The 15337-nt window shown below is 53.7% G+C and overlaps 1 long non-coding RNA gene across 1 annotated transcript; it reads right to left on the bottom strand.

Moving 5' to 3' along the window:
- Positions 1-505: 505 nt before the first annotated feature.
- Positions 506-15337, bottom strand: LOC311626283. The gene is made up of 3 exons (XR_014795663.1): positions 15011-15337; positions 2390-2565; positions 506-2302 (listed from the first exon to the last, which is right to left on the bottom strand). It is a non-coding gene; the product is annotated as an uncharacterized lncRNA (long non-coding RNA).

Below are 15337 nucleotides of genomic sequence, written 5' to 3'. Positions count from 1 at the left end.
CCAGCTTGGTCCGGGGCCTCGGGGGGAGGCTCTAGACCAGCCCACCTGCTCTTCAATGTGGCGACGCTGAGTGTGACGCTGGGGAGGGCTGGTTTGCCCAGGGACACTGGGCGGCCTCCCCTACCCTCCTTCCCAAAGGTCTGCTATTTCCAGGAACCCAGTGGGTCTAGGGGGTGTCCTGCAGCAACCACAGCTTGCCAGAACTCGACAAAAGAAGGGAGGGAGTCCCAGCTTGCCTCTATCTCAGCCTCCGCCGAGATCCACCTGCCTCCTGGGTCTTCACAGCAAACTGACGGACTGACGGGGACAGTTGCCATGAGCACCTTTATTTGCCCAACGGGGAAAGAATGATGTCATTCACCCGTAGCTGTGGCCGGTTTGGCAGGAAGGGTAAACCAGCTCCCCGGTAACAGAGCCCATGAAACACACGCGTGTTCACAAGCAGCAAGTGGATTCTGGGAGCCATTTAATTCTATGTAAATCCTCTCTGTTTCATGCTGCAGACTTTTACCAAAGAACTGACGTTTGATTTCATTTCAATTCTGAGAGAGATCAAGTAGCTGAGTGCTTTGATACATTGTGTTGGAGAGTGGACACGCTTGTGTGTATGTGTGGAAGAGGTTTCCCTGTTAGGGAGCATACAACTTTTTTGCAGAGACAAGACTACCACATGCTTGATCATCGGTAATAATCCTGACTGACAGTAGCTACCACTTACAGGTTACCCACTGTCTACCCGTTTCTCTCCCAGGTGCTTCCGAGTTCCTGGCACACAGGATTCACCAGGAGTGTCAGTGACCCTTCCATCGGACGTTGAGGGAGAAGCAGCGCCAACACGGGGCCTGAGACCTCAGACCTGTGTGACCACTGTGGGCATTTACCTCCGCAGGTGGGAACAACCTAAGGATGCTCCAAGCCCTGCTCTGTAGCTCAGAGAGAGCCGGCCACACGCAGGGTGGGGTGAGGACCACACAGATGAAGTGCACGCCGCGTCCTGAAGGCCAGGCCATGTGAAACACACCCTAGAGCATGGAGGAGACACGGCATATCTCCTGCACCGAGTCCCTGGGGGAGACAGGTTCTCTGCCCAGCTGGCCTCATTATTATTCAGATAGAATAATTGTCAGTGTCTCCGAACATTAGCAAGCTTTATTCCTTTATGTTCCTTAATTGTACGCACCAGACAGCAGCGCTGCAAGTTAAAGCGAGAACAATACGAAGTGATTTTCAAATTAACCACAAACCAGTTAGCTTTCTCTGTGGCAAGAAATGTCACAGTTTCCTTCACCCCAGGTCCTAAAATGTCTTGTAACTATTTGCTAATGGATTTCACTCATGTGCCTGAAGGATAGTGTGGTGGGGAGATGGCTTAGGCCAGTGGTCGGCAAACTTATTAGTCAACAGAGCAAAACATCAACAGTACAACGATTGAAATTTCTTTTGAGACCCAAATTTTTTAGACTTAAACTCCTTCTAATACCACTTCTTCAAGATAGACTCGCCCAGGCCGTGGTATTTTGTGGAAGAGCCACACTCAAGGGTCCAAAGAGCCGCATGTGGCTAGTGAGCTGCAGTTTGCCGACCATGGGCCTATGGCAAACTTGTCAGCAGCGCTGGGAGGGTGTGGAGTGGGAGCTCGGCAGCCCTGTGCCCGTGGGACCATGGCCGCGACCACACAAGGGGGTCGTGGACCTGCTTGACCTCGTCTTTGCAGGGTAGATTTGGGAGTGAAAGGATCCTTACTGACTTTAATGAGGTTTCACTACAGCCCATCACACGATTGTCATATTTGGGCAAAGTCAGGTATGGAGCCCTGGTGAGGGTGAACCTTACAGGAAAATTAAGCAAATATAGCAAATAAGCAAATCCAATTGCCTATAAAGACAGGGACTCCACCGTCCAGACTCGAGCCAGAAAAGCCAACAGCATTAATGGGGCTGCAACCTCCGAGCCATGCGGCCTCAGCTTTGAACTGACCCTTGGCAACTAATTGGTCCAGGAGGAAGCTGTCACGGATTCCCATCACTGCAGTAATGAATTGCAAGCTTAGAGGCTTAAAACAACACGCACTTAGGATCTTACACTCCTGGCAGTAAGGAGCCTGAAGTGGGTCTCAGGGGACTAAAGCCAAGGTGCAGGCAAGGCTGTGCTCCTTCCTGAGGCTCCCGGGGAGAATCCATTTCCTTCGTTTTCCAGCTTCGAGAGGCCGCCCGCATTCCTTGGCTCACGGCCACATCGCATCATCTGACCTCGGCTTCTGTTGTCCCATTTCCATCTGTCTGACTCAGAGGGCCCTGCCTCCCTAGGAGAAGGAGCCTTGTGAGAACAATGGATCCACCCAGAAAACCTAGGGCCCCCTCCCCATCACAAACCCCCAGCACAATCACACCTGCCGTGTCTCTTGGCCTGGGAGGTGACCGTTGCAGGTGCTGGATATTAGACATCTCAGGCCATCCTTCTGCTTCCCCAGACACAGTGTGCTCAGTGCAGGGCGGCGGCGGGGCGCCTCTGGGGGGACTCAGGGGACGGGAAGCTCCGTGTTAGTCATAGGCCTGCCCGGGATTACTTGTGGAAAGGGAACAGGGTCATCAGAGGCACGGCCTAGAAAACCCGAGGCAGTACATGTGACAATGAAAATGACTCCGATAAGTGATATCTTTTGCATTTGCTTAATCATTACCACAGCTTATTGGGGTGCACACCATTATCACCCTGATTTACAAAAAGGAAAAATTGAGCCTATGAAAGGCTGAGTTACTTTCCCAAGACCCCCCAGGTGCTGTGTCATCGGCCAGGGGGCTGGTCTGAAGACACACTGAGGCCTGGATGGCGAGTTTAAGATTCAAGAAAGCAGAGGCCATAGCTAATGCAGTAAGCGAGAAGAGGAAGTAAAAGGCAGACGAAGCACACACACACTCTGTGATTCAGCAAACAAAGGCCTTGATGTTTACCCAAAGGACTTAAAAACTTTGGTTCACACAAAAAGCTGCACACAAATGTCCATAGCAACTTTGTTCATAATGGCCAACATTGGGAGTAACCTAAACGTTCTTCGGTAGGGAATGGATGAATAAACGGAGGTCCATTTATTGTTATTCAGTGCTAAAAAGAAATGAGCTACCAAGCCATGAAACGACCTGAAGGAAACTCACATGCATGTCACTCATGTGTGATTGTCTTCAAAAGACAATCTGAAAAGCCCCCACACTTTGGGATGCTAACTCACCACGTTCTGGAAAAGGCAAAACCGTGGAGACAGTAGAGAACTGGGCGTTGAGGTGTGTGTGAAGGATGGACAGGCAGAGCAGAGAGGGTTCTCAGGGCATGACACTACTACTCTGTGTGATACCACAACGATGGACATAGGTCATCACGTGTTTGTTAAAACGCATAGGATGTACAACACCAAGAGTGACCTGGTGTCAACTGTAGCCTCTGGTGATGGTGCGGCCACGTTGGTTCACCAATGGTTACAAATACAGCACATGCGGGATGCTGACAGTGGGGGAGACTGTGCGTGTGTGCAGGCAGGGAGAACGGGGGATCTCCGAACCTCCCTCTCAATCCTGCTGCGAACCCAAACCGCTCTAGAAAACAAAAGTCTTAGAAGAGCCATGGAAAGGACTGTCTTTCATGGTAGGAGCCACCGGGTTAAGAGCCTCGGATGCTGGAACGGAGCATTCGCCTGTGATGGGAAGATCTCTGGCCCATGATTCATGATGCCAGCGATTCCCTGCGGACCCTCCAAGCCTAAATCACCCTGACAATGTGTGTTCTCCGCGGCATGTGTGCCTCAGACCCAGTGTCTTCGCGGGGCCATGCTTCATGATGTAAGCGAGAGACAATGCGTGTCTGTAAAGTGTGATTAATGTGCCATGTGTCAGCGGGAAGATCAAAGGTTGTGCGTGTGCGTGCTCCCACATGCTGGGCTGGCCTTCCCGCGCTCGGGGCTCCCTTCCCTGTGGGAGCACAACTCCCCCTGAATAAGAGGAGGAAGAATCACGGGGAAATTTACACAGGATGAAACATTTTCATGATCCGAAGAGATATGTTGAGCTGTAAGATGAAAGAAGCCAAACGATCCGCAAGAGCTGCCAAATGGCCAGCATCGGCCACTCCTCTCTGTTCGCGTGGAAAGAAGTGGAGGCGTTCATGTCCCGGAGTCTTCACAGAGCCCCAACTCAGCGGTGCCCTTCGGCATCTGCCCTCCAACAGTACGGACTCAGGATAGACCCGCAGCTGCAGCTGTTAACGCAGACCCTGGCTGTGAGCGTTCTGCTCTCTGCGCTCTGGGTTCTCTGGGATGTGCTCAACCAGCCCAGACCTGAGTCCTGGAGAGGCCCCGGCCAGAAGCCAGTGCCAGGGAGGGACCCGGGGGCTGGTAAGATGGTCCCTAGTTGTACACACCGGCCCTGGGGTGATCCCTGAAGGAAGGAGTCTGATGGCATGAGCTGGGTGGCTGTATGGACTTAGGTTTGGTTAGACTGCACATCAGAGGCGTAATCTCCAGGGGTTAGCTCACTCTGGGAGGGGCAAGCCCTCTCTGGGTCTATAGGACCCCAAGATGTCCAAGCATCATAAAATACAGAAAATTTAAAAAGTGGTTAGTAGACCCCCCTTCTCTCAGCCCCCAGCTTTTTGTCTGCTTTCTGTCTCTGTGGGTGTGCTTATGATGGATAGCTCATGTAAATGGAACCATATGATATGTGACTTCTCCCGTATTGTTTCATTTGGCATGTTTTCACATGGTCCATACCGTAGCATGCATCAGTACTTCATTCCTTTTCATGACTGAATAATATCCCATTATATGGCCATGCCAAAATTGTCTATCCATCATCCACTGGTGGATAGGTGGGTTGCTTCCATATTTTGGCCATTGTGAATAATGCCGCCGTGAACGTCTTTGTTTTTAGTTCTTTTGGGAATATTCCTAGGAGTGGAATTGCTGGGTCATGGGGTCATTCTCTATTTCACTTGTCGAGGAATCGCCAACCTGTCATTCTGAGCAGCTCTTCTATTTCACATTCCCACCACTGTGTGAGAGAGTTCCCATTTCTCCACATCCTTGCCAACACTTGTTACTTTCTGTTTTTGCTTTTGTTTTCTCGTAGGCATCTGCAGCTGGATATTTTGTAATATACTGGTGAGGGGATACAGGTGTGTTTCCATAACTTGTTTTCGCATACGCTGCCTGCTACCAGTAGCACATAAGCATTTGGTGAGAAAGGCTTTAGATCTTTTCACAGGCTTCTTAGGATTGCAGCTGAATTTTTATATGCAGTTGGTGGGAATGCAAAATGGTTCAGGCATTTTGGAAACCTGCTTGGCAGTTTCTTCTGAAGTTAGGCATGCACAGGACTCAGCGATTTCCCTCACAGGCACTAACCTGAGAGAGAAGAGAACCTGCTCAGCAATGACCCGATTTACTCACAACCACCCGAACTGGACACGACCCCGGTGCCCATCAACTGATGCAGGGGTGAGCGAATGAAGGTGTCCATACGATACGCATGCTCAGCAATGAAAAGGAACGAGCTAGAGATGCATGGGCAAGCTGAGTGACAACATTCGCCGACATGTGAAAAGCCAGGCAGAAGGCTCTGGCCTGTATGACTCGGTTTGTATGACCTTCTGGACAAAGCGAAGCAGGCACATAAATTACATCCGTGGTTGCTGGTGGCCGGGAGGGGAACTGAGCACCTGCAGGGGGCACAGGAAGCATTCTGACGCCACAGACAGGCCCTGACTGCGGAGGGAGTTCACGTTTGTTAAAAGGAATCAAATTTCAATCTTCAAATGGATGCATATCAGACCTTTAAAAATGTTGATTAAAAAATCGAGAATGAGACCTCGTTCTCCATCTCGTTCTTAGAGCCCTTTCCCTGAGGGCTAGAAAAATGCCTGCCTGCTGGCTGAGGGGCTGGTGTCTGGAGACAGACAAGGGTGCGAGTTGGCGGGAGACGGACCACGTAGGAGACAGGGCCAATTTCCCTCTGACCTCAGCAGCGAGGGCTCGCAGACTCTCTTTTGTTTGTTTCTTACTTGGTGTTATTAGCTCCTTCTCCTTCCTCTTCATCGAGTTGACCATTTTCCTTAAATTTGAACGTAACTATAGTGCTTTGAAGATTCTCACTACTTGCCTTGTTATTGATTATACACCACAATATCACTCGTGAAATTGTCCTAAAAGAAAATACAATATTCCATATTTCTTACACAAGCAGCTTTTAAATATTAAAAATGAGTGCAAACATTTTCTGCCCTTTACATGGCAAGCTTCTCTGCAGCCCGGAAATGAGGGACTACAATGAGCGCCCAGGCAGGAGTGGGCGGCCACGGGCTCCGACTGGATAAGGAGTGAGGGCCCTGAGCCCAGTGGGAGAGCCCTGAGGACAGAACGCATTCCACACACGGGGTGTCCCTGGGCCAGGGAAGCAGGTGACAATTCTATCCGCACGGGGAATGTATCCGACAGAAAATAAAATGAAGCCAGGCTGGGTTCCCTGATTTCAGAGTTCAGGAGGCATTTCCTCTGAGGTGAGGTCCCCTCTGAGGAGGAGGAAGGAGAGCCACCAGGGCCAGAGAGGGAAGACAGGATGGGGGGGGGGGGCGGGGAGTGGGGAGAGCACAGCGGGGGAAGAGGTCTGGATGCCCTTAGTGGACTCCCAGCTGGAGGAAAGCAGCACCTCCATTTTCTCAGTGAGGAGGGAATGGGGTGTGTATGTGTGGGGGGACTCTTGAGTTGTTATTTATTTATCTTCCCTGGTAGAAGATAAAGAAATAAAGTAGGGAGAATGGAGTTAAGTGAAATAATTAAAAACCTTTTTAAAAATGTGTAGCCCAGAGAAGAACACACACAGACCCTGAGGCATTTTCTTCTTTAAGCCAGGACATCAGCGCTCTCTCTCCCAGCCCCTCCGTCCCTCCGGAGGGCTCTGCAGCCCACTCCCCATGGTCCTCATAACCCTAGAAAAGGGAAGGTTCCCACACACCCAGAAGTGTTCCCCAGAAGATTTCATTGATGCATTTTTATACTCAAGACATAGAGTTGTTTTTTAAAAAATATATATATTTTATTGATTTTTTTTACAGAGAGGAAGGGAGAGGGATAGAGAGCTAGAAACATCAATGAAAGAGAAACACCAATCAGCTGCCTCTTGCACCCCCCCCTCCCCCCCACTGGGGATGTGCCTGCAACCAATGTGCATGCCCTTGACCGGAATCGAACCTGGGACCTTTCAGTCTGCAGGCCGATGCTCTATCCACTGAGCCAAACCGGTTTCGGCCATAGTCAGAGTTTTAATTACACAAGTTTAATTCCACGTTTATTCCTGCTAACATTTTGGGTTAAACCTGGATGTTTATTTAAATCAGTGTACAGGACTTTCTGAGTCAGATTTTCAGCTCATGAATTGAGGGGTTTTCTGAACAACAATTTAAAACACGTAGTGCACAGGTTTAATTTAAGATCTGCTAAAACTCAAAGGCGCCATGTGGAAGAGAGAACCCGCTTTCTCATTATGAAGGATCGGCGACAATAAATTCACAGGACCTTCTCAGGAAGGTTTATGGCCGGGCCACCGCAGGGCAGGGCTTTACGAGGGGTCAGGGCACGCGCAGTCACCAAAGGCTCCCTGCACATTATTTAGATTAAACAGAGTCATGCTCCTCGTGTCTCGACAGACACCCCCCCCCCCCGCCCCTTTCTTAAAAGCATCAAAGTGTGACACGGTGCCGAAGTCAACCAACAGCAACTTACGTTCTGCCAATGGAACCAGCATCCTCCTAGGAAGGGAATCGTGGGGGTCATTCACCCCAACCCGCTATTTCACGGAGGGGAAACTGAGTCCCGCGGAGAGGAAGGAAGGAGGTCCTCTCCCACCAGGGAAGGAACACAGAGTGCTGACCCCTGGCCACCGGGCTCTGTTTCTGCTCTCCGCACAGCCTGGAGCTGTGGCTGGGTCGTGTTAATTCATTTTCTTACGTGAAAAAAAAACCCGCATTTGAATTGCATGCCTCCTGGTTTCCAACTAGTACATCTACCAGTGAAACAGAACTACAGGCAGAGGAGAGAGGGGTGAGTGCAGCCTCCCTAGTTAGTCCCAAGCCTACCCCAGGCCTTCGCAATCACCCTGAGTCAAATCCTGCAGCGTCTCCACCCCCGATTCCTTTCCCCTCCCTCCACACAGTCCCTGCAGCTCTAACCAGCAAGGCCTCTCCTGAGCTCTGGTTCCCTGGCTCCTGATTCCCTGGCTCCCTGATTCCTGGGTTCTCTGGCTCCCTGATCCTTGATTCCCTGTCTCATTGGTCAGCTGGCTGAGCTTTTGAGACTGCCGCCTATTTGACTATCCTATTCCAGCTTCTCTCACAAGGAAGCCAGTCATCATGCTCTCCCTCGGAACTCTCCTGTTGCTCCCATTGCCTCCAGAAAACCCAAACTTGCTCGCTGGACCTGGTAGACCCTTGAGAGCCTGGTGCCTACCTTCCTCCATGCTGCTGTGCATGCTGCAGGGGACATACCTTGTTCATCGGTCACATCTCTCCCAGCAGGGACCACCCCACACGTAGGACCCAGCCTGCCCTCTGCTCCCATCCTGGGAGCAACCACACAGCCAGTGGGTCAGGGCCCCAGCCCCACAGGCCGAAGTGCAGCTTGTCAGGGTCCGTGCCCAACTTCTCTGCTGTTCCAGGGGGACAGGAGGGCCATTTGCAGCAAGAGAGGGTGAAGCTCACATGCAGAGAGAAGCGGAGCTGAAGGATGGGGAGGGAGAAGAAAGACACAACATCACTGAAGCCCCTGAATCCAGCTCAAGCCAGCCTGGGCCTGAGCATCCCAAGTCCCGAGACCACTATTTCTGCTTTGTCAGGCGGATTCAGGTCGCACTCACATCACCTGCAAGCCGACCGTGCTGGCCCTGAGCCCCTGAGCTCCAGCCACGGGAGTGACCCATCGAGGGGGCACCAGGCCCTCTTCGCCCTGTGGGTTTTGACAGCTTCTCTTGTCTTCGTCTGAATGTTCTTCCTCCCTCCTCTGCCTGGAAGACTTTCCCGGCGCCTGGACCCCGCTGCTCTTGCCATCTCAGTCTGCCCTCAGCCTTGCTTCCCAAATCACCTGGAACCCTAGGCCGCTGGATGTGAAGTACCTGCTGTGTGGCTCCACTGCCCTCCTTGCACATGTTAACACACAGCTAGTGACCGTTAATAACAAGGCCCCATGTTAGCAGTCTTCCCCTTCAATCCCTCCTTCCCACCGGGTACAAGAAAGTGCACACAGTACGCAGCGAGGAGAGACGTCAGCCACGTGTCCTGTGATCTCTCCAGCCATGGGCTCCACAGCAGGTGCTGATCTCTGAAGAGCAGGGGCAGGAGCCGGGGAGAGAAGGCATGAGATGTGAATTATAAAACTGAAGATTAAACATAAACTGGGCAGGACAGTAAGAACTATCTAAGCAAACGTCTGTTTGAATTACATTAAACAATGGGAATGAGGTTTCCCCGTGGGTAATCAGAACGTGCATTTATGAGCTTCATTCTTGCAAAGGGGTGGCGGGGGTGGGGGTGGGGGGAAAGAGAGAAATCAAGTCGTCCTGATTCATGCATTAATGTGAGTGAAGGTGAACCCAGCCACTCCTAGGACAACCTTGGATGGGACACGGTGAGGCCTTCCCAGCAGGACCGGGACGTGGGCGTGCGGGGAGCCCAGTGATGTCCCCGTCCGGCATGTCAGAGGATGGGAAAAGGAGAGGGGACAAGCGCTCCCGCAGCCTCGGTTGTGAGTCTTCCGTGGTGTTTCACTCCTGGCCCCAGCTCCCTGCTGGGCACGGAGCTCTCCCACCCTGAGGGGGCGGTAATGAGCCACTGCCCACTGGAACATGCCCACGGAGGAGGTCACAGGGCAGCCCGGGTCCCAGGCCACCTGGAGCCCGCCAAGCCGCCCCAGGGCCTGCAGTTTCTGATTCCCTGGCCTTTTCCCTCTTTAATGGCCATTTCAATGAAAAATGATGGCTTGCACATACTTGTTTACTTCTGCTCTCTCCCTTAAATTCATCTAAAATTGTACTACGGGAACCAAAAAAGCAAAAACAAAACAAAACAAAACAAAAACAAACAACAAAAAAACAACAGAGCTCAGAGAGAACAGGGAAGGAGTCGACAGAGGTACCTGGGGAAGTGGAAGGAGGCTAAGGAGGGTGACCAACTCCAGGACACAGCAGCCAGAGGACGCCACCGAGAGGAGCGTCCTCACCTCAGTCAATGTCAGGAGCAGGCGCTTCTGTCTGTCCCACTCCCCGGGGCTAGCCCTCCCTCTGCGGGAGAAGGAGTGAAGCTACTCAGGACAGTTTGAGCTGGAGAGAGCTCAGGCTGGGGCACCAGCAGCACAGAGAGGAAATGCGGGGGACTGTGTGAGCACAGGGTGAGCCTGAGGAAATCCACGCTCTGAACGACAAGAGCTCTGCCGAGGCCTCTCCCCCCGCTCCCCGCTTGGTGCCCAGAACCCTGGGGCCAGGCTGATGTCCCAGAACGGGACATGGGAGAATCCCCTCTGGAGAGAGCGGCCAGCCACAAAGAAAAGTGGACAAACACTAATGACCGGGGTTGCCTTCCCGCCCCCATATAACTGCCCCCCCAGCTCATCATCTTAAAGTAAGTCTATGGATGACAACAGCCCCCTTCACTAACACACACACACACACACACACACACACACACACTCAGAGCTGCCCATCAAATTTTTTAATGCCAAGCTCTTGACATTACACTGTTGGCCATGTGACTTACATTAGCTTTTGGGACATTAAGCAAATATGACACCAAGGACGGCCTGACAGCTGTGCATTACCCCTTGCCCTTTGACCCGTGGTTGGAGTCTGGAAACCACAGAGAGGAAGAGTGTACGCCATCCTGCCGGAGAAGCCACGGGGCCCTGGCCGGCAGCCTTCCGACCACCCACCTGTGACTGAGCCATCTCAGGTGGAGCCATGAGGTGACCGCAGGCACAGGTGACACCAGGCAGGATGTTAGGAAACCCACCCTGCTGGGCACAGTGCCACCTGCCAGCCTGCAGAACGGCGAGCAGATGGAGGGGGTGGCTGGTGATGTGATGGAGGAATCTGAGACAGACTTGGAGGATGTGAGGACATAAGCCACATGGTCACCCGGCTGGCAGAAAGCTCCAGGGGGGCCCTCGCAGGGGCATGCCGGGAGGCCAGCGGGACCGAGCCTGGGACAGGAGGCAGAGCCAGAGGGGACAGTATATCATAGAAGGGAGTAGGCCTTCAGGTCCTGGTCAAGAGAGGTTTTTACACCAAGAGAGATTAGCCCTTTCCAGGTCCTGAGCAGGGGACGGGCCCAATAGACCACATCCTTACGATGCCATTCAACCTGTCCCAGGATGTGCCCTGGGTTTCCTGGAAACATCGCCTGCGCAGCAGGTGGGGTGACTGGGCAGGAATCCTTCCCAGGTGCCTCAGGGCCTCACCACAAGGGCCGTGCCTCTCGCTTGGTGATGTGAGTTACTGGGATGAGGTTGCAAACCAGTGATGCAGCCATGCTACCCTTTACCTCCATCTGTTACCCGGAGCACACCTGTGGAGCAAACGCTTTCCAGCAACTCATGTCCCTCTGGGTATAACTTGGTAAGGAAGGCTGATCATGTGCTTGAGCCTTTCCTTCTGCTTACCAAGTTTTAGAACCCTGAGTCAGTTTCCAATTATCAGCCAAAGGTGACCCATAAGTGTTTTACTTGATGGATGTTATAAACTGCCGGGTTTTTACCACAGCCCATGGGTCTGTCTTTTGCAGTCACAGTTCTTATGCAGATACTCATCCCTCGCTTTCTTTGGCCTATGGAGGCACCTTTAGGTTTGATCCTGAGTCTCTCCGACATGGTCCCAGGAGTCACCGAGAGCTTCCTGGCTTTCTGCATAATAGGTGCTCCGGGCTTATCTCGTGCGTGCTTGTCCCAGACTGTAAGCCAGCCATTTCTTCAAGGGGGTGGGATGGAGTATGATCAGTCTGGACACTGCAGTGCTGTCACAGGGTCACCCAACACTGCTGGTCTTTTCGGTGGTCAGGGCCAGGAAATACATTGTTTAAGAGAGAACATGCCATGAGTTCATACTGATCTTTCAACAAATTCAGAACCCCATGGCCTTACTTAACTTTCTTCACTTCTCCCATATATCTCTATTCTTTCAGGCTGGAAATCTTGATTCCCAAAGAGAGAAACATAATTACTTATTTGCTTTAACGTACAGTTTCAGGATAACAACAGCAATATTGTTACAAAAATGTGAATGCAGTTAATACTGCTTACACCTTTTTTGTAAAATTTTTTTCCCCCTTTAGAGTATGTCCCAGTAGAGGTGTATAGTCAAATTATAGTGTTTTAAAGCTCTTCTAAATTATTTCTGTCTGCAAGGTTAAGCCACCAAACTGATGCAAAATTAGATGCATTTGTTTGACTTTGTTTTTGATTTTTTAGGGATTTCTGTTTTGTTCATTTTGACTTAATTTTCATAATTATGCATTTATATCGATTCCAAAAATCAAGTCTATAAGTTTTCTGTGGAGAAGATGGGCTTCTGCCTCAGCTCCTACACCCTGCTCTCTCCCATTCTCCTTATGTCATGGTTGAGCCTTCCTATTGCTTTTATTTCTTACATTGTTGTGCTTGTGTTCATTGAGATCTGGTATAAATCCCTAGCCAAAAAATATCATGGTATGAGTTTGTGGCAAGAACCACCTTGATCAAGTCTTAAAGGCATTTATAAGTGTGTGTGCAAGGCCAGCGTGAGCTACGTGTGACAAACGTGAGTGATGTCAAGGAGACAGCACACCCCCCCAGGTCACAGTCAGAGTCAGGGTATCTCGGTTGGGGTCTGCTGCAGAGAACGGGACTCACACTGGCCGGTTCACGCAGGAAACAACTCGCCACAGGCCTTGGTAGAATCACGTGGAGCTGAGTGAACAGGCTCCGGGTAGGGCTTTGGGGATTGACTTCCGAGTTGCACTGCAGACTGGAGCCTCAGGAGGACGAGGGTTCCAGAAGTGCCCTGAATAGAGAAGCTGCTGCTCCCAGCTCCCATCTGTGCCACTGCCGCTGAGCTCCACTCAGAAGATGCATGTTCATACCTTTCCTCCAGATCACTGACCAGACACTTGGACCCGGCAGTGGGGGTGGCCCCTCCTCCCTTCCACACCCACAGAGTGCATCCTACAGACCAGGGGTGCCAGGGTTTGAGGAAGGCCATTTTGAGCTTCCCATCCCCTGCAATTCAGAGAGCAACAATAGGGGAAGAATGGAAAAAAAAAAAAGAGAGTGGGCACCCACCACTGGATATAAGGAGAGAAATATCGTGGTACCATTGCCCTGTGCGCAACGGCAGAGCCAAAATAGAGAAGGTCTGTCATATGCCTTCCTGAACCATCATTCAAGGAGAAATCTTTCAAGCTCTTGCCTGCCTGTGATGCCAGCCCTTTCCAAGGGCACCTGCACCATATCGCCGTAATTTAGGCTCCTGGTCCTGATGCTCAGCAGCAGAGGCAGACACAGGGGCGGGGAGCGGGCCTCGCAGAGACAGGCTTCCCTCCTCCCTGAAGCTCCTGGTGGGTGGGGGAGGGATGTCACTGGGGCATTTGAGCTGGACAGGCAGCGGAGGGTCTAGGTCCTAGAACCCCGGCCCAGGGACACATGGAGTTAGGAAGGAGCAGCAGGCCCTGCTGTTGGCTCTGAGGAGCAGGAGCACACTCCAAAAGGCAGACCTAAGGAGAGGGAGAGGCCCAACACCCAGGACGGACGTGTCCCAGCGCCGAGGGACCACAGGGGAAAGGCTCCTCTCGCCTTTTTTTCCCTGAAATTTTTATTTTAGCATTTTAAAGAAAGGGCTATCAGAAAGCTATGATGCTGCGCTGGGTAAACCGCGGCCTTCCCAGAGTGGGGACAGGGAGTAATCAGGCGCGGGGCAGGGCGGCCCCAGAGCACCCTTCAGCGATAGGATTGCGAAGCCCTTGGGTCAGGAAGAAACCAGAAACCATTAGCCCTGCCGGGCAGCCAGGCTTGTGTGAGGGCTGCTCTCCTCTGGCCGTCTGCTGGGGAAATGTCCCCTTGAACAGCCGGCCAGCACACACCGCCCTGCTCTCGTCTGGCCCAGGCGAGCGCTCTGCAGCCCCGAGTTCAACTCCAATAAAAGGGCCGGCCCGCCCTTGATCTCGCGGCTTGCCTGACAGCCCTGCTCAGGCCCGGGCCTAATTGAGCTCGGGTCACCTGGGAATAGGTTCAAAGCATCGGAGCCAGTAAACCACCTCCAGGCCTCGAGCCAGAGCGGCCTGGGGAACAAAGACCCCCCCACCCCCCGCCCCAACCACTTCAAACGGGCCGGCGCTCGGCGTCCAGATGGCGCAGGGCCGGGGTCCCCGGTGTCGCCCGCGGAGAGCGCGCCCTGAGCTCCCGCCGCCCCGCGCCTTCCTTCCTGCTGGAGGCCGCCCGTGCGCCCCGCACAGGGGAGGACGCAGCGGCCCACGGGCGAGGCGAAGGGGGAGCGCAGTGACGGGTCCGGCCCCGGAGACCTAGCGGGCGCCCCCGGCCGCACCCCGCACCGGCACCCCGCCCCGGGGCAGGACGGCGCGGGTGGGCGCGGAGGGCGCCAGCGCCTCCCGCAGAGGCTGGCTGTGGCGCTGAGGTTTTGGGGCGCTCAGAAGGAGGGTGCGCCAAGGGTCGGAGCCACGGCTCCCCCAACAAGGTGGGCTGAGAACCGGTTTCCCCTTCCCGCAAGGCCTGCTACGCAGAGCGGCCGGCGACTGCAGAGGTCCCCCAAAGTGCATGGGTGGGGAGCCGCATCTCCAAGGGCGCCCGAATGGCCCTTCGCCGGAGGCGCCGGGACCCCTGCCCGCCCTGGTCCCAGCCTCAGGCCGAACGTACAGGCCACCCCGAGTGCCCGCTGCGCGCCCAGGGGCAGCCAGGCGCGCACAGGCCCCGGCGCCCCGGGGGCTCCCGCCCCGTCCTCACCTCCTGGGCGCGCATCGAGGGTCAGACTCGCCACCGGCGCCCCTCGCGCCCCGGGGAGACCCCGCCGCCCGGCGGGCCTGTCTCCACGTGAAGGAGCGGACAAAGCCGGGTCGGCGGAGCCCAGGGCGCGGGCAGCCGGAGAGGGGCCAGAGCCCGCCCCGGTGGAGGTGCGGGCGGCGCGGCGCAGACCGGCCCCGGGGTGCCCGCCGCGGTCGGGGAGGCCGAAGGGGGAGGCAAAACTGAAAGCGCCGCCGGAGGGGGGCGGGGGCGGGCGGCGAAGGCCCAGAACTTGCCCGGCCCCTGGCCGCGGCGGCCAATCAGCGCGCC

Source organism: Pipistrellus hanaki (assembly GCF_964339955.1).
Source record: "Pipistrellus hanaki genome assembly, chromosome: 8".
NCBI classification, from domain to species: Eukaryota; Metazoa; Chordata; class Mammalia; order Chiroptera; family Vespertilionidae; genus Pipistrellus; species Pipistrellus hanaki.
Note: the sequence above shows the minus strand (reverse complement) of the source record. Positions and strands in the feature narration are given on the sequence as shown.